Source organism: Macrobrachium nipponense, chromosome 34 (genome assembly GCF_015104395.2).
Source record: "Macrobrachium nipponense isolate FS-2020 chromosome 34, ASM1510439v2, whole genome shotgun sequence".
NCBI classification, from domain to species: Eukaryota; Metazoa; Arthropoda; class Malacostraca; order Decapoda; family Palaemonidae; genus Macrobrachium; species Macrobrachium nipponense.
Window position 1 is genome coordinate 5,403,421 of NC_061095.1, and position 22,849 is coordinate 5,426,269.

The 22,849-nt window shown below is 40.0% G+C and overlaps 1 protein-coding gene and 1 long non-coding RNA gene across 3 annotated transcripts in view; one reads left to right on the plus strand and one right to left on the minus strand.

The window, feature by feature from the left end:
- Nucleotides 1–777: 777 nt before the first annotated feature.
- The window catches only part of LOC135207862 (uncharacterized), a 45,917-nt gene continuing 23,845 nt past the window's right edge, over nt 778–22,849 (plus strand). The window contains exon 1 of one of the 2 annotated variants that reach the window (XM_064239738.1): nt 778–907. The gene's annotated coding sequence lies outside the window, so the exon portion shown is untranslated. Of the gene's footprint in view, nt 908–3,471; nt 3,494–22,849 lie in introns of those variants that run through there. The other variant, XM_064239739.1, reaches the window with a different exon arrangement.
- Nucleotides 12,349–13,031, minus strand: LOC135207640 (uncharacterized). The gene is made up of 3 exons (XR_010313009.1): nt 12,910–13,031; nt 12,685–12,767; nt 12,349–12,492 (listed from the first exon to the last, which is right to left on the minus strand). It is a non-coding gene; the product is annotated as an uncharacterized LOC135207640 (long non-coding RNA).

Sequence of the window (22,849 nt, forward strand, 5' to 3'; positions counted from 1 at the left end):
AAAGTATATAGAGCAATTTTGAAAGCGCCAAGTTACACAGCAAATTGTGCGTTAAGATCTGAAATAGGAGCCTCTTCCTAGCCTAAATCCTAAAGGAAAAGATATCAAAAAGAAACATAAATTACATTTACCTGAAACATACACTGAAGAATGGTGGAATAGGCTCCTATATAAGATAACCATGGATCAGTATAAAAAAAAAAAAAACCCTGGATAATGCAAGTAAAAGAGTATAGAAAGAACTAAACATAAACTTGAAGTAAAATTGAGCAGTTTAAAGACAAACAGATAAAGAAATAATAAACAATGGGACAGAAAAACATGGCAGAAAGACATGAATAGAAAAGTCAACTTAAAATCTACAAAAAAAAAATATAAAGAAAACATAAGAGAAGAAATCTGGTATGACAACACTGAAAAAAAACATGCTGATCAGAGGGCCCAGACTAGGTTATACTAGGATTAAATGATAGAAATAGAATAAAAGGAGAAGAACAAAAATGTTATACTGTGAGGAACAAAATGAAAATTTAGACATTTCTACTCTTACTGTCCAGCATACAATGAAATTAGAAATAGATATAACTTTATGCAGCAATCATATCAAGAAAACAAAGAGGAATTAGTAGCAAATATACTCTTATTGGTAGTTCTACTGAGGGAGGAAATGGAGAATAGGAAAGTTTTTATAAAAGAAATGTGGTATTTCAGAGAGAAGAAGCTCAAACAAGCACAAACAAAGGAGGAATAAAGAAGCAAGGGAGCCGTTTCAAAGGCATATCCCACCTACTACTACTACTACTACCCGCTGGTCATTATTTTTATATTTCTGATATTTTCCGTCGTTTGCTCATGTTTTTACGTTAGTACCATGCGAATGGTACCTACTAGGCTACCTAGGACCTAGGTAGGTAGTTACATGGTTCCCATCTCGCACATAAGGTAGTACTACCTACTACCTAGCTAGGTAGTACCTAGGCTAGGTACTAGGTACTACCTAGGGGGTAGCTTTATACCTAGCTAGTATTAGGTAACTAGGTATCTACTACTAAACTGGTAGATCTACCCTAGCTAGTTACCGAACCAGATGGGCGCAGGAGGCTAGACATAGACATAGGCTCAAAATTATCCACAAGCAATCATAAGAATTCCACGGACCACTTTACTAGGCCTATAGCTAGTGTTTGGCTAATAGAGTTAGAGCAGAGCGACGGGAGGCCGGTGCCGAATGCCACCGTTCACGTCAACTATACTAGGTACCTAGCCTATATTAGGGTAAAAAACCGCATGGTACAGGGGTGACCATGCACGATCAATGTGTACACCCCAAGAAAAGTACATTATATAAGCGCTCCTGACACCGGAGTAGAGGTCTTTAGCTCCGTTTTCTTTCACCAACACAAGTCGCGACTGATGCCCATCTCCTGATGTCAGGACGCGTTATAATTTTACTTTTTATGGGTTGTTCACGTTGATCGTACATGGTCCACCCTTGTACCGTGCGGTTTTTTACCCTACCTACTAGAAAAAGTTACGTTCCACAGACGATAATTGTTGATTGGCAGATTAGCATAAGTTGGTAATTTAAGCTGTTACTTTTTCGGGTAAATTACGGCACGCTGAACATCTTTTAGGTATTTTGTGTAATTTTTCAATTGGAGTTACCTAACTAGGTACTAGCCTAGTAGTGTTAATGCATTGTAGGCAAGTATCTGGGATATACTACCTCGGCACCAACTAGCCTAGGTAACCATACATTGATTCTGATATTAATTTTATAAGCAAGTTTGTGTAGATTAGAAGTTTTTAGAGTAGGCTGACTGACTCCCCCCCCCCCCCCTTAGCTTATATAGGGTAAAACACTGCTCTGCGACCATTGATCCAAAAAAGACCACTTTTTCACTATATTTAATTGGTGAAACAACAATACAATTCTGTATTTAAGCATACCATTCAAAAGATTGATGTTTTGTCAACGAAATGAGATATATGAAACCACCATACGAAGTAGCTAAATAAGCATGTGAAGTCTTTGTAAAATTTGTGTTCAAAGCAGTTTTTAAATCTAGTATATGGTGTGGTATGGTTGTGCATGCAATTTGGTTTTACAATCGCAGCCACGTCCTTCCCAGCGCTTATTTGAACAATATTTGCATATATATGTAACTTTTATTGATATTACTCAAGATTGTAGTTGTAATGAGCACAATAACACAACATTTTGTTGCCTATACTATAGTGAAAGTATGAGACGTCTTATTCCCGGGGTCATGTTTTGAACTGAAGTGCATTTTTACCTTGTAGTCGGTGGTTTTATTCTTACTGCCATCATAACTGAAACTCCACAGGGCTTATTTTATTATAATTATACACATTTTGTTCTTAATTCACTCCAAATTCCACTTTAAATACATGAGTTTGTTTACAGCAAAGCCATGGCGGGAATAATTTTTCAGCCATGTACATCTGGTTTAGTGAATTGTTTATGAGAAAAAATTTGTCCCTTTTTGTTAGCGTATTTAAGTCTATATTACTATTTTGACTTTTTTTATTTTTAATAATTGTTTGGCTGAAATACGTAATTTGTTTTTAATTTTTAATAATTATATGGCTAAAACAAATGTAACCTTTAATGCATGCTAGGAATGGCAAGTCATCATTGCCAATTTAATGGAACTTGACACATACGCTGATGCCTTTACAAACTGTTTCCATGAATACTAGATGTCATAGTAATGCAATAATGATAAAATTGCTCTATTCACATATTTCCACAGTTTTGTGTAAGTCTTATCCCAAGTTTGAAGGGTAAACACAAACCAATTGGCAATAGTGATAAAAAAAATAGGAAAGCATGAACAACACATTGTAGCTAATGTTCATAGCAAAACCGATGAAATTTGTGTCAGGAATCTGGTTACTTTTACAACAACAAATACAGGCAGTCCTGGTTACGACGGAGGTTCCATTCTTGAAATGCGTTGTAAGCTGAAAATCATCGTAAGCTGGAACAATGTCAAAAATCATAAGAAAAGCTTACTTTTAATGCTTTGGGTAGATTAAAAACTATGTAAACTGCATTCTTATTGCATTTTTCATCCAAAAAACTTTCAAATATTGATTATTTTGCATTTTTGGAGTCATATCTCTTCTGCCAGATCAGCGTTGTAGGCGTCGTAACCCTGGAACACGTGTCGTAAAACTGGAAATAATTTCTGATAAATATAATTGAAAAGCGTTGTAACCTTGGAACGCCGTAAGCCAAACCTGTCGTAAGCTGGGGACTGCCTGTATTTTCAAATTAGTTATCATTAATATGTAATAAATTTATGCAATTCATAACCTTATTCTGTTGTTTAACTAATTATTTAAATGTTATCTAGCGTGTTCTTCTTCCTGAACAATCGCCAGGTTTCCCTGGTTGCAAGCATAAACACCCTCATCATTTAAGATTGTTGTGAAGAAAGTGTCCTAGCATCTATGCGTACAAGAGGTATGCAGATTTAGCACAGGAAATGGGAAGTTTGTTTACACAAGTGACTCCACAAACATTGAGATGGTGTCAATCTTCTATATGTTAGGTGTTTCAAGTAAAAATTTTGAAAGCGTCATGGAGGTAAATTACCACTGCGCATGACTAACTTTCATTAACTTTTAATTGGAAATTATGGCCTTAATTTCTAAATTGGGAGAAAACACTTCAAGCGGAAAGTAGAGGTCTCGAGGTGTTGTTTCCATGGAGGTTGGCTTGTGACTGATGTTTAATTCAGGTTACTGGCAGTGCTGAAGTTATTTTTTGGGAAAGTGGTCGTGCAACCGTACAGGTGGTCACCTGGGCGCACAGTGGTGCTTTACCCTAGTACGTTCTATCATTTTACTGTAACCCATCAAAGCATTTTCAACTTGAAAATTATAATTTTCCGTGTTGTAATGTGTGTTCTGACCATTTCTGACATTCATTTTGTTAGTAAATGAGGCCTTTTAGAATTAGTAGACCTAACTAATACCCAGGGGCATTTTCTACAATTCAGGTGATTACAATGGGAAAGTGAATATCTGGATTGGGAAAACATACCAAGGGAAATTCAAGTTCTTTAATCCCATCAACAGTTTTTATTCAGATTAAAGTAAATGTATGGTGTAAAAGTAAAGATCACAGAGATATCCTACTAATAACTAAAGAAGGCCTCACAAAGATATCCTACAAATATAATTCTTTTGGCTAAATGGTATAGAAAAGGGTGCATATCATGAGAGGATGTAAGAAAACTATCAAGATAGTGAGATATTTGAGGCATTTTGTTTGTTTTTAATTTAATCCTTGAGTGGTAGGTACTAACCATGGTAGAAGCTTCGCAGGATACCATGTTTAGTACAAGTCCCTCAGGGATGAAAGTAAAAATATAGACAAGATACAGGGAATTTATCATTATTTTGGTATATTTCTCGAATGATCTTGCCTGTATTGCATTATACCCACCATTTTCTTTATTGTCCAGCAAAAATAATTTACTTAACTATATATTTAAGTGGAAGTAAGTTGTATAATAGGAGATTCTAAAAGATTTTGTGACAAGAAATCTTTCGATTTTGCAATTACTGAACTGCCATTCCAGTTTATATAATTTTATAAAGGCCGGTCTAGCAAGGATTTAGAAGTAAGGATTAAACAGCATAAGTATTCTATCAAAACTGGCAAGCATCCAATGCAATATTCATTCAAGTGAAAACGATCACAGAATAAACTGGAACGGCAGTTCAGTAATTGCAAGATCAAAAGATGTCTTGTCACCAAATCTTTTAGAATCTCCTATTCTGCAACTTACTTCCGATTGTAATTTTAGTATTAGCTCTGTCTTGTATTACCTTGACTCTTGTATAAGTAACATGTTGTTCATACGCGAACAAACCTTCGGTCTTAACAACAGGATAATTTCTAGCACCTAGCTGGATCTGGTTAAAAAGCAGATGAAAGCAAGGAATCTTGTGATATCTGGCAACACATGCGTAGCTCGGGTGGGGAATGGTCAAGGACGATGCCGCTACTCCAGTCTTTCTTTTGACCGCCTGGGCGACAGTCATGTTAACCTCTCTTGGCCTTTTTCCGGTTCATTGCCCATTTCGCTTGTGTTTACTGCGTGTGTGTGTTTGGCTGATTTTATGGCTTCTTCTGCTCCTTCTCAGCGTCAGAGTATGTGCCCCGAGTTCCAGGTTTTCTGTGTTCTCATTTGCTGGCTTCGGCAGCGACTGACCCTCACATAACATGCGGTAGGTGTCGTTCCAATCTTTATACTATCACGAATCCTTGCACGGAATGCCGGGCATGGCCTAAGGAGCAGTGGAGGTTGTTTTATGGCAAGATCCTGCAGTAGTCAACCCCCATAGTAGCGTTGTCCCTGCGTCTCCTTCCTTTTCTTCCATTGATTCATCTATGGAAGTATCAGGAGTCCACCAGGCTAATGTTTGTAATGTAGCCCCTTCTTCCTCGGGAGTTTATTTGATTCCCAAGAAGGGTGAGGCTTTTTCATCAGTTTCTTCTCTTCCAGAGTCAGAGGCATCCAAAATGGCGGCGATTTGGAAGACGCTTGGGCTTGGGGGTCCCCCGATTATGACGTCACGGGATCCGTCTTTGTGTATTCCTCCGCCAGTGGCATCTGATTCCCCCTTGCACCGAGGGGAAGCTGTGACGTCACCAGTTCGCTACATCTCCCTTCCTTGTCATCGGAGCCTTCTCTGCCACATCAGTCTGAGGTCATATGCCAGGCAGTGCTTCAGAGGTTGGACTCTGTATTGGATGTGAAGTTGGCTGCCTTATCGGTTGGGAGGACTGGTAGGAAACGTGTTGCTTCGTCCCTGCCTCCTGAGAAGAGTGCGCATAAGAAACCACTTCTGTCTTCCTCTCTCTCTTCCCCCTCTACGCCCCGTCAGCGTATCAAGCGTTGGAAGGCTGAGGACTTTGCCCTTCCTTTGCCTTTGAGGGAGGAACAACGTGGACGTGTTCCCGAGAGTGCTGTTGTTTCGGGCAGTGTTGTGCTCCTTCCCGTGTGCGATCTGCAGGGGATGCTTCGTCCTCTGCCTTGAATCTCAGGCGTGTCTCCCCCCCCACACCCCCACCCCCCACCCTGTCCATGCTCATCGCGAGCGTGTTGCAACCTCCCCTGCCCGTGCATGTGATGTAAGTGCTCCTTCTTCTCCAAGGCCTATTCATTGCCGTAAGGATCTCAAGGCGCCTGTCAAGAGGTCGAAGGTAGTGAGAGCAGAGTTGGTGCAGCAGGAGTGTTTGCCTGCCTCTCTCACTGGGTGCTTCCAAGAGTTCGACTCTAGGGGATTCTCCTTCGATCTTGAGTGTTCGGGTTCCCCCCCATCTCACTTACGTACGTCCGCCACGCCCGTGACCATTCATGGACATGTTGAGTCATCTGTAGAGGTAAATGATGTTCCTAGTGTTATAGTGGGTTCGTCTTGGAAGCCGAAGTATGGACCCAGCCCAGACAGGTTATTTGGGTTTCGGGTTGTTTGGCTGCTAACCCTTCCGTTAATTTTGGTGGGGAAGGTGCCTTGAGGAGCTTACACATCCTTCTTGTCGTCGGTCTCTGTTGCTGGAGCAGGAGGAGTGAGACACGCAAGAGTTTTTGTCTTCCTTTTCGGAAGTTGTTGATCTCATTCGTGGGTTTAACAATTTGGAAAGTAGGACTCAGGCTCGGTCGTCTTACACTCCTTGCTTGGAAGCCTTGGTGGGAGCTACTCAGGACCCCAAATCCTCTCTTCAACTTCCTTTGTCGGGGCACATTCAGTCGGTCTTGCAGAAGGTTAACGCCTCTGTTTCGGACCGGGATGGTTCGCTTCACTCTAGGGGCTCTACCAAACTACTACCCCCGCCTCTCATGAGACATAGGAAGTACTATGCTACGAGCTCTGCTTTTTTGTTGTCACTCCATTTTAACCCAGACCTCATTCAGCTGAAGCCGGGATTGACTTTGGAACAGGTGAGGTCGGTGGCTCTGTCCTTGTCTCCGCAAGATGCCTCAGCATTGGAATCTACGGTGGCCTCCATGTTGCAGACAGTTTCTTGGCTGGACTTCTGGTTTGTGGTTATTGCCAAGACAGCCTCCGACAGGTCCCCGGAAGGGTTGGTGAGTGCCTCCTCGCTTGCCAGTCTGTTGCAGTCGGGGGGCAAGGCGTTTTCATATTTGGCTCACCTCAGTGCTAATTTATGGGCTAATCTTCTGATTAGAAGGGACGCGGCTTTGTCTAGGATGGAGAGATCGCTCAACACTGAGTCCTTGCTGGCATTGAGGAATGGAGATCTGTTGGAGTCCCAATTTTTGTTTCCTTGGACAGAGCTCGAGAATGCAATAGACCGGCGCCGGGCTGACACCAAAGACAGACTGGTGCACCAGGCCATGTCTAAGTCAGAGTCTCATCCTCGGAGACGTCCGGCTCCTCCTCCTCCCCCTGTCCAGCAGCAGTCAAGGAGATCGTCGCCTGGTAGGCTGTCGAGGACCTCGAGTTCGGCCGGGCCTTCCTGTTCAACACAGCCTAAGTCAGAAGATCAATGCCCCTTTTGCTCTCGTTCCTTTAAGCCAAGAAGGGGCCCAAGGGCAGAGCTAAAGGGGGCCGTCGGTAGGTTAGGCGCCTCTCCCTCTCCTGCGCCACGGGTGGGGGGTTGCCTGGCGGGCCATTGGGCCAAGTGGCAGAGTTATGGGGCGGAGAAGTGGGTGGTAGATGTCCTTCAGGTGGGATACCTCCTGCCATTCGACTTCTCTCCTCCTCTGTCGGACAAGCCGCAGCCCAGGTAGGTATATCCTCCAGATTCTCTGAAGTTCTTGGCTCTTCGGGAGGAAGTGCAGAAAATGCTGGACAAGGATGCAATAGAGGAAGTAGTGCGTCCGTCCCTGGGGTTTTACAGTCACATCTTGGTGTCCAAAGCATTGGGAGGATGGAGGCCTGTGATCGACTTATCCACCTTGAATCACTCATACTGTCAATAGACTTAAGGGACGCATACTTCCAAATCCCTGTTCATCCCACGTCCAGGAAGTCCCTTCGCTTCTCTCTTGGGGACAAGGTCTTCGAGTTCAGTCTTGTGTTTCGGGCTGACGACAGCCCCTCAAGTGTTCACAAGGGTCTTCTCTCTCGTGTCAAGTTGGGCCCATGCTCAGGGGATCCGTTTGCTGAGGTACCTCGATGATTGGTTAGTCTTGGCAGTTTCCAGGGAGAAGCTGCTGCAGGACAGGGATCGTCTACTTCGGTTCTGCTTGGAACTGGGCATGTTAGTCAAGCAGGAAAAGTCGAACCTCGTACCCACTCAAAGGATTCTCTACCTGGGCATGGTCATCGATACAATAGTGGCAAAAGTTTTCCCGTCGGATCAAAGACTGGAGAAGATGCGGGCAGTGGCGCGCAACTTCCTGTCAGAGTCACATCAGTCAGCTCATCAGTGGCAGGTTCTTCTGGGAGTGTTGTCTTCCCTGGGGAAGCTGGTCTCTTGAGGGCGTCTTCATCTTCAGTCTCTGCATGGAGACGGAGAATTCTGGTCTCTGGCAGGGGACTCTCCCCTGTTAATGGTTCCTCTGTCTCTGGAAGTGAGAGAAGACCTTCGTTGGTGGTTGGACAACCAGAATCTGTTGAAGGGTGTCCCTCTGCGTTCTCTTCCGCTGGACTTCCTTCTGTTCTCAGACGCCTCCCTAGCAGGTTGGGGTGCTTATTTAGGCGGCCTCATCGCTTCAGGCGTTTGGAGTTTGGAGGACAAGCAGCAACATATCAACGTCTTGGAGTTGAAGGTGGCTTTCCTGGGTCTGAAGGAGTTTTGGGGGAAGGTAGAGGGTCATTCTGTCATTCTCATGTCGGACAACACCACGGTGGTAGCCTATGTGAACAAACAGGGAGACCTGGTTTCACGTTAACTTCATGCCTTGACCGTTGAGCTTCACCAGTGGGCGGTCAGCAATTCGGTAGAGCTCTCAGCCAGGTATATCCCAGGGAAACGGATTGTGGTCGCAGACAAACTCAGTCGCCGGGATCAGATCCTAGGCACAGAGTGGTCCCTTCATCAAGTGGTGGCAGACAAGCTTTTCCAGATTTGGGGGAGACCCATGCTGGACCTTTTTGCGACACGCTTCAACAGGAAGCTGGAGGTGTTCTGTTCAGTGGTTCCAGATCCTTTAGCATTGGCAGAGGGCGCATTCCAACATCCCTGGGACAACCTGGAGGTGTATGCCTTCCCTCCGTTTTGTTTGATCCGTCAGGTTCTCAACAGGCGGATAAGTTCACAGGGTCTCAGGATGACTTTGGTAGCCTCTCTGTGGCCTCAGGCGGAATGGTTCCCAGATCTGCTGTCGTTGTTGTCAGAGTTCCGAGGGAGATTCCCCCATGGTGACATCTCCTGTGTCAGCCCCATGCGGAAAGGTTCCACCAGTCAGTAGAATCCCTGTCTCTTCACGGTTGGAGGCTATCAAGTATCTCCTCCAAGCGAGAGGCTTTTCTCAGAGAACAGCTGGGCATATATCCAGCAGTCTTAGAAAGTCGACCTCCGCGGTTTACCAAGGCAAATGGGGGATCTACTGTGATTGGTGTCGTAAACGGGGTTTTTCTCCACTCGTGACCTCTATTCAGCGAATAGCAGACTTTTTAACCTTCCTCAGAGATGAAAAACGTTTGTCCGTTTCTGGCATTAGAGGCTACAGGCGGCCCTGAGTTTGGTGTTACGCCTTAAGGGTATCAACGTCTCCTCTTCCTGGGAACTTTTCTTGCTAGTGAAGGGGTTTGAGCAGTCGAGTTCTCCTAAAGAGCTCAAGCTTCCGACATGGGATGTTTCCTTGGTTCTTAAGAGCTTCATTTGGAGTCCATATGAGCCCTTGTGTCGCTCATCTGACGGGAACCTGACGCTCAAGACAGTTTTCCATCTGGCTTTGGCATCTTCCAAGAGGGTAGGAGAGCTCCACGGTCTGAGCTATGAGGTGAAGCATACCAGGGGTTGGGAGTCGATGTCCTTCGAATTTGTCCCAGAATTCGTGGCCAAGACCCAAAATCCCTCTGTGCATGATGACAGGTTCACTTCATTTCCATTCCATCACTGACAGACTTTGTGGGTGGTGATGCTTAAGAGCTTTTGTTGTGCCCTGTCCGGTCCCTGCGTTGCTATCTTAAAAGGACTCGGCACCTTAGACCAGGCTACCGCAGGCTTTTTGTTAGAACGCATGACGTTAGAGGTATTGGTCCCTCTCTGGCTTTCAAAAGAACTTGGCTGTACATAGAGTGCTGAGCGCTGGTACTTGGTTACGCCAGTCCACGTTCACCTCCTCCTGTCTTAAGGATGTTGCCCACAGATCTCCGGACACGTTTTCCCTGAGTCCTGTGGTGGCTGCCCAACAGGTTGTGTAACTCATGGTTGCCCTTTGTATCTTACCTAAGATGATTGTATGGATATGAGAATGAGTGAGTTGGCTGGTCTCCTTTCTCTTGTACCTTTCCTTCTTCCTTTGGGGCAGTTTAAGAAATAGACACGTAATTCGCTGGACTGGTCTGATACAGGTGAGTAAGGTAGTCATACTGATTGTGTGGTCATGCAGTATACAAATATCTTACCTGCTATTTGGTAGCATATGCTCCACTCCTTGACAAGGAGGGGTTGGTAGTAATACAAACCCTGGTGTCTTGGTTTGTTACTGGACAGTCAAAATTTCTCTTTGGTTCCCTATACAATGGTTATCCCATGTATCATTGTACGTCACTCAGTTCTTAGCGGTTGGATATCAATTTATCTAGCTTCTCAACGGGCTTCAGTCCCTCTCCAAAAACCATTCCTTTTGAGAGCTGGACTGGTGGGTAGGCCCCCAGCTGGTCTACGATGCCTTATACCTCCCTCCAAGTATGAGTCTATCCTATTGTTAAGACCGAAGGTTTGTTCGTGTAAGAACAAATGACAAATTTTCTAAGACAATTTGTATTTTTCATAGCTACAAACCTGAGGTCTTAAAGTTACACTGCCCGTCCATAGCTGCCCCTCTTTTTGTTAAGTCATCCTGAGTTGGGAAAGACTGGTGTAGCGTCATCGTCCTTGACCAATCCTCACCCGAGCTACGCATGTGTTGCCAGATGTCACAAGATTCCATACTTGCATCTGCTTTTTAACCGGATCCAGCTAGGCGCTAGAAATTATCCCATTGTTAAGACCTCAGGTTTGTAGCTATGAAAAATACAAATTTTTTAGAAAATTTGTCATTTTAAGAATGATCTTAAAAATAAAATCACAGACTTAATTGCTTAGTTACCTTAATGATACTTTATTTGTGTTATATGTAAGTTACCTTGCAAAATAGGTTTATTGTTTATCCAAAATGAAATTTTATATGTGGTCAGTTACTGCCCTGTATAATCTCTGAATTGTCTTGTCCCTGCTTCTGAGCAGTTGGACTTAACCTTTTGTAAACCTCTTAAATTGATACCCCATTTTGGGGAGTTTATTAATTCTTCAAGTGGGTTGGATTCTATGTACATATTTTCCTTTATAATCCCTATCTGTCATATATATGACCTTTCCTTGTAAACTTAAATGCATATAATTGTCTGTCTGCAAAGTAAAGGATATTGAGTCGAAAGGCCTTGCAGTACTCCTTTATTTCACTTTCCTTCATGGCTTTTGCCTTTATTGCTTATATATATATATATATATATATATATATATATATGATATATATATCTATATATATATATATATACATACATATACAGGCGGTCCCCGGGTTACGACGGGTCCGGCTTACGACGTTCCGAGGTTACGACGCTTTTTCTTAAATATTCATTGAAAAATCCGCCCTGGGTTACGACACTTGTTCTGAGGTTACGATGCTGACGCTTCCGACGCTCCGAGTTAACGACGCTTTTAAAAAACACATACTATGATAAGAATCCTTTATAGTTTAGCACAGTACGTATATTAATAAAAATAAGTTTTTGGTTAGATTAGCGAGTCAGTTTTACTGACATTTTCTTAATTTTGTTTTTCTCTGGTAATTTTAGATTAATATTGCCTAGAAAGAATGATATTAAGGATACTTTCATAGGGCGACACGAGCCAATCACCCAGAAATAGATTTTTCCTACGTCAAAATCCCTTATATATATACAGGCAGTCCCCGGGTTACGACAGGGGTTCCGTTCTTGAGGCGCGTCGTAAGCCGAAAATCGTCGTAAGCCGGAACGACACTTGGAAATATGCCTTAAACTAAGAAAAAGTTAGAGAGACCTTACCTGTGTGACATGCAAGTATTTGCATGATGTGTAGTGTGGTTATTTCAATGGCAAGGATGGTTCTTGAAGGTATAATTCTTTATTAAAACTCTTGTGACACTATAAAGCACAATGTACTACACTTAATCCTTAGGTTAGATTATACACTAAACACTATATTATGCACTGTACACTACGTAGTATGTATGTAGTAATCCTTTGGTAGATCCTGGAGTACACTAAAATCCCAGTCTGGTAGCTCTGGAAGGTAAAAGTATAACACAATTAGTATACAAAATACTACACAAAGTCCTGAATGCAATATGTAAATTATAGATATCAAGAGTAAAAGAGTTAATGTATATTAATTAATTCCTTACTTTTAGTTTATAATTCCTTACTTTGAGTTATATCAAGAGTAAAAAGTTAATGTATGTGAAATTAATTCCTTACTTTTAGTTTAAAGTTGTCATGCTATGTAACCCTGGATGCACAAAGTCTTATGTGGCCCCATAGCCTACATCATTCAGGGGGTTCTGGAATGTACAAAAAATAATTAGTATGTCAGTAAGTACTCTATGCATAGTAAACATACAGTAATATGCACCATACAGTGGTTTAATATCACATATATAACATGTATAAAACTTAGTTAATGTATGTTAATTAATTCCTTACCTTTAGTTTAAAGTTGTCGTGCTATGTAACCCTGGATGCACAAAGTCTTATGTGGCCCCATAGCCTACATCATTCAGGGGGTTCTGGAATGTACAAAAAATAATTTTGTCAGTAAGTACTCTATGCATAGTAAGTTACATACAGTAATATGCACCATACAGTGGTTTAATATCAACTGGTATGCATAGTAAATGATTGGTCTACACCCCCTGTTCAGCAGGGAGTGTACAGTATGTACGTAATTCCATGAGGGACCTTGATCACTTATCCCATGTGAGAGATCTTGGTCACTTTTTTTTTAGTATGTACGTATAAAACTTACTTAATGTATGTTTACTACTATGTATAATTCCTTACCTTTATGTTAGTAGTAACCCTGGACAAAGTTTTATGTGGCCCCATAGGCCTGCATCATGGAGGGGGTCCTGGTTTTCTGGAATGTACCAAAAAAGTATCAAAGTTAAGTCATGTTATGTATGTTAGTAATTTACATACAGTAACCATACGTACAGTGGTTTATAACATGTATGTACATAATCAAACTTGGTTGGAAATTCCTGTAAAAAAAAGTTATGTACGTATGTAATACTACTGTATGTAAAAACCTTACTGTTCATACTTTGTTACACTACATGTTACATGTGATACGTATACTTTCCTGAAGGGTTTTTTCCATCCAAAAATGGTGCTTCTACTTGTAGTTATCCCTTGATGACACTTGTAGTAGTAATTTGTTAGTAACAACCTGGAGTTGTGTGAAAAATGTTGGTTCTGGAAGGAAAAAGTAACAAAATTAGTGTACAAAATATACTACAGAAAGTTTGTGAATGCAATATGTTAATTACTGTAGATATATCAAGAGTACTAAAAGAGTTAATGTATGTTAATTAATTCCTTACTTTTAGTTTAAAGTGTCGTTCAATGTAACCCTGGATGGACAAAGTCTTATGTGGCCCATAGCCTACATCATTCAGGGAACTCTGGAATGTACAAAAAATAATTTTGTCAGTAAGTCTCTATGCAGAGTAAGTTACATATAGTAATATGCACCATACAGTGGGTTTAATATCACATATAACATGTAGTATAAAACTTAATTTAGAAATTCCTTACATAACTTACAAACTTTTAGTGAGTCTCAAAAGCTGTTACCTAGGTTGTGAGATGGAGGTGGAGGTGTAGAGCATTCATGATAAGGATGCATTCCAAACCTAACTTCAGTGTGCTTTATCACAGATAACAGGCTAGGATGATGGGGCAGTCTGGAATGAAGAATAATTAATATTAAAGGACAGTATGTAACCACTTAGGTGTACAAAATTTATTGTACGTATGCAAACATTAAACACAACTGAGAATTCCTTACCTTCAGCAAAATGAAGACATGTAGGCTATGTAGAGTCTGGTTTATGTAAGTCACAGGTGCATGCCAGTCTGGAATGATAATGTAATAGTACATATGATTATATAGTATGTATGTTACATACATAACATGGTTATTACATATGTAATAATAAAACACAATTAATAAAAAATGTCCTTACCAAATTCTAGTGGTTGGCTTGCTTACTGGGATGGCCATATGGTACATGAGAGTGGGTGGCTGGGCTATGGAGTGGGATGGGCAGGTGCTTGGGAGTCTGGAATGGAATGATAAAAAATATATAAAATGATAGTTACTACTACTGTAAACTACTGCACATGTTATTACTGTTTGACATATGTAGTGTGTAATACGTATGTTCAATATAAAAAATGAAGAATTCTTTTACCTGAAGGAATGGGAGAGGTGATACTACTCGTATCAACTGATTTGGGCTCTTGGAGAGGTGATACTCGTATCAACTGATGATGGGAACATCTAGATCTGGAAAGAATGATAGGGTACATAAATATATTATAAGGTGGATGTAATTGTAGCATATGTACACTTTAATAAAATTTCTATTAGCACTTTATAAAACATTTTATACAAATTTGTTAAGGATTCCTTACCTGATGTATAGGGCGAGGTATCAAAACCCATGGAAAGGCTCAGGGTCATCTGGGTCACTGTCACTATCAAAGGGGTCTGAAATGAAAAAAAAAAAAAAATAATAAGGTTATGCAACATCAAACACATTGTACCACTATGTAAGTTAGTGTACGGTATGTATGTAGGGTGTAAACAATTTCCAACATGAAAATGAGAAAAATGAAATTGCTTACCTGATTGTACACGTACAGGTGGGCGGGCTGATACAGAGGGTCCAGGTACAGGGGGATCTGGAACTGTCACAGGTAGTACAGGGAGATCTGGAACTGTCACAGGTAGTACAGGGAGATCTGGAACTGTCACAGGTAGTACAGGGGGATCTGGAACTGTCACCACTTCTGCAATAAAATTACAAATGATGAAAATTAATGAAGTTACAATTTACTCTTACATTTAGTTGTTACATTAAAAAAATTAACACATTTAATATGTACACTATGATAAACACGTAAATTAGTAAAACAGTTCAGAATTCCTTACCCAGGACTAGGAGTGGGAGGTGGTGGTACTGGAGACTTGATGAAAGAAAGTGTCAAGCCTGGACTGCACACTCTTCGTCTGCTTCTCCTTCAGGTCTCCTTGTAGAAAGTCAGTCCAAATCCATGATTCCTCTCTTGATTTTGTCAAACCTAGAAACGTTAGGTCTTCTGCCTCAAAGAAGCCAAGGCTCTCTCCAGATGAGTATAAAACCCTCTGACAAGCCTTTCACAGTTTAATGACCTGGGTTTTGGCTCTGGTGCCGCCTCCTCTTCCTCAATCATTTGTTGTTCAAGTTCAAGTAAGTCCTCTGCAGACAATTCTCTCCATGGGAAGCCAGCAGCTCTGTTACATCATCAGGTTCAAGATCTAGTTTCAGCCTCTTGCTTAGCCCTACGATCTTCCTCGTCACAGTCTCGACGTCTTCTGCCTGGTCAAAGCCTTCAAAACTGTGCACAAACTGTGGATACAGTTTCTTCCAGGCCCCATTTAAAGTGGTCGTCTTCACCTCGTCCCAAGCACTTGCAATATTTTTTCACTGCATCAGCATGTTGTAGCCCTTCCAGAATTGCTTCAGTGTCAACTCCTTGTTAGCTTCTATGGCCCTCAAAGCAAAACGTATGGTCCTTCTAAGGTAGTAAGCCTTGAAATTAGCTATTACTCCCTGGTCCATTGGCTGTATCAGCGATGTGGTATTGGGTGGAGGTACACCACCTTCACATTAGGATGCATGTCGCTCAATTTGAAGGGTGACCAGGGGCATTGTCCAGGACTAAGAGGGCCTTAAAAGGCAGACCCTTCGAAGTCAAATACCGCTCCACTGCTGGCACGAAATGGTCATTGAACCAATCTTCGAGACCATTAAGGTAACCCAAGCCTTCTTGTTTGATTTCCAAATCACTGGGAGATTGACTCTTGAAAATGCCCTTGAAAGCCCTGGGATTCTCGGCCAAATACACCAGCAAGGGCTTCAGTTTCAAATCACCACTTGCATTGGCCCCAAACAGCAAAGTCAGTCGCTCCTTTCCAGCTTTATGGCCAGGTGCTGACTTCTCCTCCTTGGAAAGGTACTTCGATTTGGCATTCTTTTCCAAAATAATCCAGTCTCATCCACATTAAAGACTTGGTCAGCCGTGTAACCACCATCCTTAATTATCTCAGCCCAAACCACCTGGAAAACTTTCTGCTGCTTCGCTATCAGCACTAGCCCAGTTCACCTTGCAGCTTCACATTATGCAAATTTGCACGAGCCTTAAAACGGTTAAACCAACCTCTACTCGCGAAAATTCACCACCAGCACTGCCTTCGCCAAACTTTTTTCACTACTGCCTCATGCAGCGCTCTAGCCTTCTCCTGGATCACACTTAAGCTCACCGGAACACGTCGCTGGTTCTGGTCCTCCAGCCAGATCATGAGCAATTTCTCCATTTCAACAATGCTCTGGCTACGTTGCTTCTCGTTTATCACCGTTGACTTCATCGGTGCAGCATCCTTAACATGCTTCAGAATACGTTCCTTGTCCTTCACAATGTTACCACCGTGGTCCTGCTCAAGCCTAAAGAACGGCCTATTTCGGTGTTAGTTTCTCCCTCTCCTAACGCTTTATCACGTCATATTTGACCTCCATCGTGATGACCTTCCTCTTCTTGGATGAACTATCATCGGAGGAAGTACTTTGGCATTTAGGAGCCATTGTAAATTTGCGAAATGGCAAGGAATTTCAGCAACGTCTTAGCACACAACCGACTGAACTTCAGGCAGACACGCGATTGAAGTGGCGTCCTTTCGTATTGTTACGCTTGGCGTCCTCGACCGTCGAGGTCGTTGTTCGGTCAATTACCATACAGTTTAATAGCGTTAATTAATTTATGCACCTCCGCTCAAAAACTAGTTCTGCATATGAGGTATCGTTTAAAAAGCATAACAAAACGTCGTAACCTTGGAATTTGTGTTGTAATCTAACCAGAAACTTAGTTATTTTAATTATGTACTGGAAACGAGCAATGATTTTTCATTATATTTGCGCTTTTGGATTGTTTTAAGCTGCGCATCCCAAGCTAGTGTATTCATTCGCTCCGGCAAACTAGTTCCGCATATGCGGCGTCACTAAAAAAATTAAAAAAATAGAGAAAAAAAAAAAAGTGTCAAAAATCATCATAACCTCAAAATTTTTGTTGTAATGTAACCAAAAACATATTTTTATTATATACGTGCTAAACTATAAAGGATTTTTATCATAGCATGCGTGTTTTAAAAGCGTCGTTAACTCGAGCGTCGGAAGCGTCAGCGTCGTAACCTCGGAACAAGCGTCGTACCCAGGACGGAATTTCCATTGAATATTTAAGAAAAAGCGTCGTAACCTCGGAACGTCGTAAGTCGGAACCGTCGTAACCCGGGGACCGCCGTTGTATATATATATATATATATATATATATATATATATATATATATATATATATATATATATATATATATACATATACATAACATATACAGGCGGTCCCCGGGTTACGACGGGTCCGGCTTACGACGTTCCGAGGTTACGACGCTTTTTCTTAAATATTCATTGAAAAATCCGCCCTGGGTTACGACACTTGTTCTGAGGTTACGATGCTGACGCTTCCGACGCTCCGAGTTAACGACGCTTTTAAAAACACATACTATGATAAGAATCCTTTATAGTTTAGCACAGTATATAATAAAAATAAGTTTTTGGTTAGATTACAACAAAAATTTTGAGTTATGATGATTTTCGACACTTTTTATGTCGTATTTTTTTAATTTTTTTAGTGACGCCTCATATGCGGAACTAGTTTCCGAGCGAATGAATACACTAGCTTGGGATGCGCAGTTTATAACAGTCAAAAGCGCAAATAATGAAAAAATCATTGCTTGTTTCCAGTATACAATAATTAACAAAATTAAGTTTCTGGTTAGATTACAACGCAAATTCCAAGGTTACGACGGTTTTTTATGCCTTTTAACGATACCTCATACGCAGAACTAGTTTCTGAGCGCTGGGCGCATAAATTAATTTACGCTATTAAACTGTATGGTAACCATAGTCAAGGATAAGAACGCATTCTCAAACAGTATTCATATCCTTTAATACAAAACAGCAAAATATCATTGAAACATTATTTCACTTAAAGAATCCATTTATACTCTACTTAGACTTGGATATAAAAACCATAGTTTTTCTCTCTTTCTCTCTCTCTCTCTCTCTCTCTCTCTCTCTCTCTCTCTCTCTCTCTCTCTCTCTCTCTCTGTAGTTTTCCGACGAAAATAATCACTAATTAGTGTATTTTGATGTTTATTTTCATGACTAATACATTTTTATAATACAAAAATGATTTACTCATTTTCAAATATTAATTTTGATTAATACTGTATTAGTTAAGTTTAATAAGTTGAAATGATATCACATAATAAAATAATAATTCTCTCTCTCTCTCTCTCTCTCTCACTCTCTCTCTCTCTCTCTCTCTCTACTACTACAAAGAGGTATGTTTTTTTTTTGTATGATAATAAATGATTTACTATTTTCAATATTAATATTTAATTTATACAGCAATAATATAAATTCATTAAAGAAAATACCATAGTGAATTAGTAAGATTTTAGCTTATATTTAAAAATTATGGAAGAATGAAGGAAATCCTAGTCTTCCTCCAGTAACATTTTTCTCGAGATCCAGGTACTAAAACTGTCAGATATGTCAAGTTCTGTGACAGCCAGGAGGGGGAAGTGCTCATGAAATTACCCCCCCCCCCCCCCTCTCTCTCTCTCTCTCTCTCTCTCTCTCTCTCTCTCTCTCTCTCTCTCTCTCTCTCGCTCTCTCTCTCTCTCTCTCTATTTACTGAGACTCGAGATTTTTTAGAACTTGTACTATTTGTTTTTAATACTTTCAATAATAATAATATAATGATAATAATAATAATAATAACTGTAATTACAAAATTCATATGTGATAATATTTTAAAGAAATACAATGTACTAATCTATCCATGTCACTTTTAATTAAGGTTAACTCTCTCTCTCTCTCTCTCTCTCTCTCTCTCTCTCTCATCTCTCTTCTCTCTCTCTCTTGCCACACCAAGATAATAATATGTCATAGTGGTAACTCCCTCCCTCTCTTTTGCTGGAAGCGTATAAGTATTTTTTTGAGAGAACAGAGAGAGGTAAACACACTCTCTCTCTCTCTCTCTCTCTCTTTTACCGAGATGAAAGAATTTTATGGTACTAGTATGTAAAATGTTTATTGATAAATTGCAGTTATTTAATAATAATAATAATAATAATAATAATAAATTTTAATTACAAAATTCATAATGGTTGTATTTTAAAGAGATGAAAATGACCTTTCCATTTCACTTTGTAAGGATAATTCCTCTTTCTTACTGAGATGAGAGAATTTTATGGTAGATGCACGTGCTTATTATATTTTAAAATAATAATAATAATAATAATAATAATAATAGAAGTAGTAATAATACGATAACTAATTTCAAAAGAAAATTCTTTTCCCTTTGTCTTTTTCTGTATCATTTCCCTACCTCATAACTCCAGTGACACTCGGAGCTTAACTATACCATACAATGGTCAACGAATTTAATGGTTTTATGTAATCTCTCTCTCTCTCTCTCTCTCTCTCTCTCTCTCTCTCTTGTATTTTAATGAAAATATACAGTAATTTGTGAATGCATCACAGTGTTGCACATGAAAAAAGTAAATTAGTGATAATTTTAGAGATACAGCCCTAAGAAAAATTGCAAATTAGTGAAATTTTCCCTGTGGACATGTTTTCAAGAACGTCGTTCCGGCTTACGACGATTTTCGTATATATATATATATATATATATATATATATATATATACAGGCGGTCCCCGGGTTACGACAGTTCCGGCTTACGACGTTCCGAGGTTACGACGCTTTTTCTTTAAATATTCAATGGAAAAATCCGTCCTGGGTTACGACGCTTGTTCCGAGGTTACGACGCTGACGCTTCCGACGCTCCGAGTTAACGACGCTTTTAAAAACGCATACTATGATAAAAATCCTTTATATTTAGCACAGTATATTAATAAAAATAAGTTTTCTGGTTAGATTACAACAAAAATTTTGAGATTATGATGATTTTCGACACTTTTTATTTTTTGTTGTATTTTTCTATGTTTTTTAGTGGACGCCTCATATGCGGAACTAGTTTTTTTTCCGAGCGAATGAATCATACTAGTTTACATATAACAGTCCAAAAGCGCAAATAATGAAAAAATCATTGCTTTGTTTCCAGTAATAATAACAAAACGAAGTTTCTGCTTAGATTACAACGCAAATTCCAAGTATCCACCAAAGAGAGACATTATCTAGTAATTTGATCAGAGAGAGAAGAGAGAGGAGAGAGAGAGAGAGAGGCGTCTTCCGACAGCTCCGAGTTAAGGACAGAGAAGTGTTCGTTTCGTTAAACGGTTTGAGATTATGAATGTGATTTTTCGACACTTTTTATGTTGTATTTTTCTATGTTTTTTATTTTTTTAGTGACGCCTCATATGCGGAACTAGTTTCCTTGAGCGAATGAATACATACTAGTTTACATATAACAGTCCAAAAGCGCAAATAATGAAAAAATCATTGCTTGTTTCCAGTAATAATAACAAAACGAAGTTTCTGGTTAGATTACAACGCAAATTCCAAGTATCCAAAGAGAGACATTATCCAGTAATTTGATCAGAGAGAGAGAGAGAGAGAGAGGAGAGAGAGAGACGAGAGAGAGAGAGAGAGAGAGAGAGAGAGAGAGAGAGAGAGAGGCTTCTTCCGACGCTCCGAGTTAAGGACAGAGAAGTGTTCGTTTCGTTTAAACGGCCTCTGACTCATGCCAGTAAATGTTTTGTTGATACTAATAATATAAGCCTATTTAAAGATACGTTTACTTAATTAGTCTATATGATACGTAAATAGTAATCAACTGTTCTTGTAGACCCTCAATATTTGGCAAAATCGAAGTATCCAAAGAGAGACATTATCCAGTACGTAATTTGATCAGAGAGAGAGAGAGAGAGAGAGAGAGAGAGAGAGAGACGCTTTGGCAACAATGGTCTCGGGGGTTTTTATAGCTTCCTTCTGCTTGATGATCGTGGATATTGTAGAAGGATTTCGACCATACTCGTTTGCCAAATCGACGATACGAACGCCACGTTCATGCTTTGCTATAATTTCATGTTTGCTTCCATCGAAATCATTTTCTTGGGTTTTTTCTTATCACCTGCTTTGTCTTTAGCTTTGAGACCCATGGTTAATAATAAAATAGACAAAATAACACGAAAAATAGGCGCAATACAACGAACTAAACAACGACGTGTTAACATGCAGCACCAACAAACAAACAGACTGAACGCCATTTATCGGTCGCCTATACAACTAACACTCATCGCAAAATCGTATCTCAAATATTTCGTTGTATATCAAAGCTTGTATTTTCGCAAATTTTCTGTTATATCTCAAAACATTCGTATATTAGGGCAATCGTATGTCAAGTTTCCAATGTAATTTGATCAGAGAGAGAGAGAGAGAGAGAGAGAGAGAGAGAGAGAGAGAGAGAGAGAGAGACGCTTTGGCAACAATGGTCTCGGGGATTGACGTAACGTTTATTTTCTGAACAGATAGGACAGAGAAGTGTTCGTTTCATTAAACGGCCTCTGACTCATGGCAGGAAATGTTTTGTTGATACTAATATATAAGCCTATTTAAAGATACATTTACTTTAATTAGTCTATATGATATTCGTAAATAGTAATCAGCTGTTCTTAATTGTAGCCCTCAGATTTTGCAAAATCACTCCAGGTTGTACATAAAACTTCAAGACTGTAGTGTCAAACAAGAGGGGGGATTACAATAGTTTTTTACCTTAAGAACCAGCATTCTTTTATAAAATAACCAGGTTGTACTAAAACTACAGGAAAACAACAATTAGTGTAACCAAAGGATTACAAGTAAGGTTTTTTATAACTTTTTATTAGTTAAGACATATTTCCAAGCGTCGTTCCGGCTTACGACGATTTTCGGCTTACGACGCTCTCAAGAACGGAACCCCCGTCGTAACCCGGTGACTGCCTGTATATATATATATATATATATATATATATATATATATATATATATATATATATATATATATATATATATATATATATATACGTGTGTATATATATATACAGTAATACCTTGAGTTACGAATTTAATCCGTTCCAGAACCTGTTTTCGTAACCTAAAAAATTCGTAACCTAAAAAATTCGTAACCTAAATGGATTTTTCCCATAAGAATGTTATAAAAAGCAAATAATGCGTTCCACCCGACCATGAATGACCATTTCAATTCATATTTTTCCATTATTTTTGTTCACTAAGGTTTGAAAATTCGTGTAGGAATT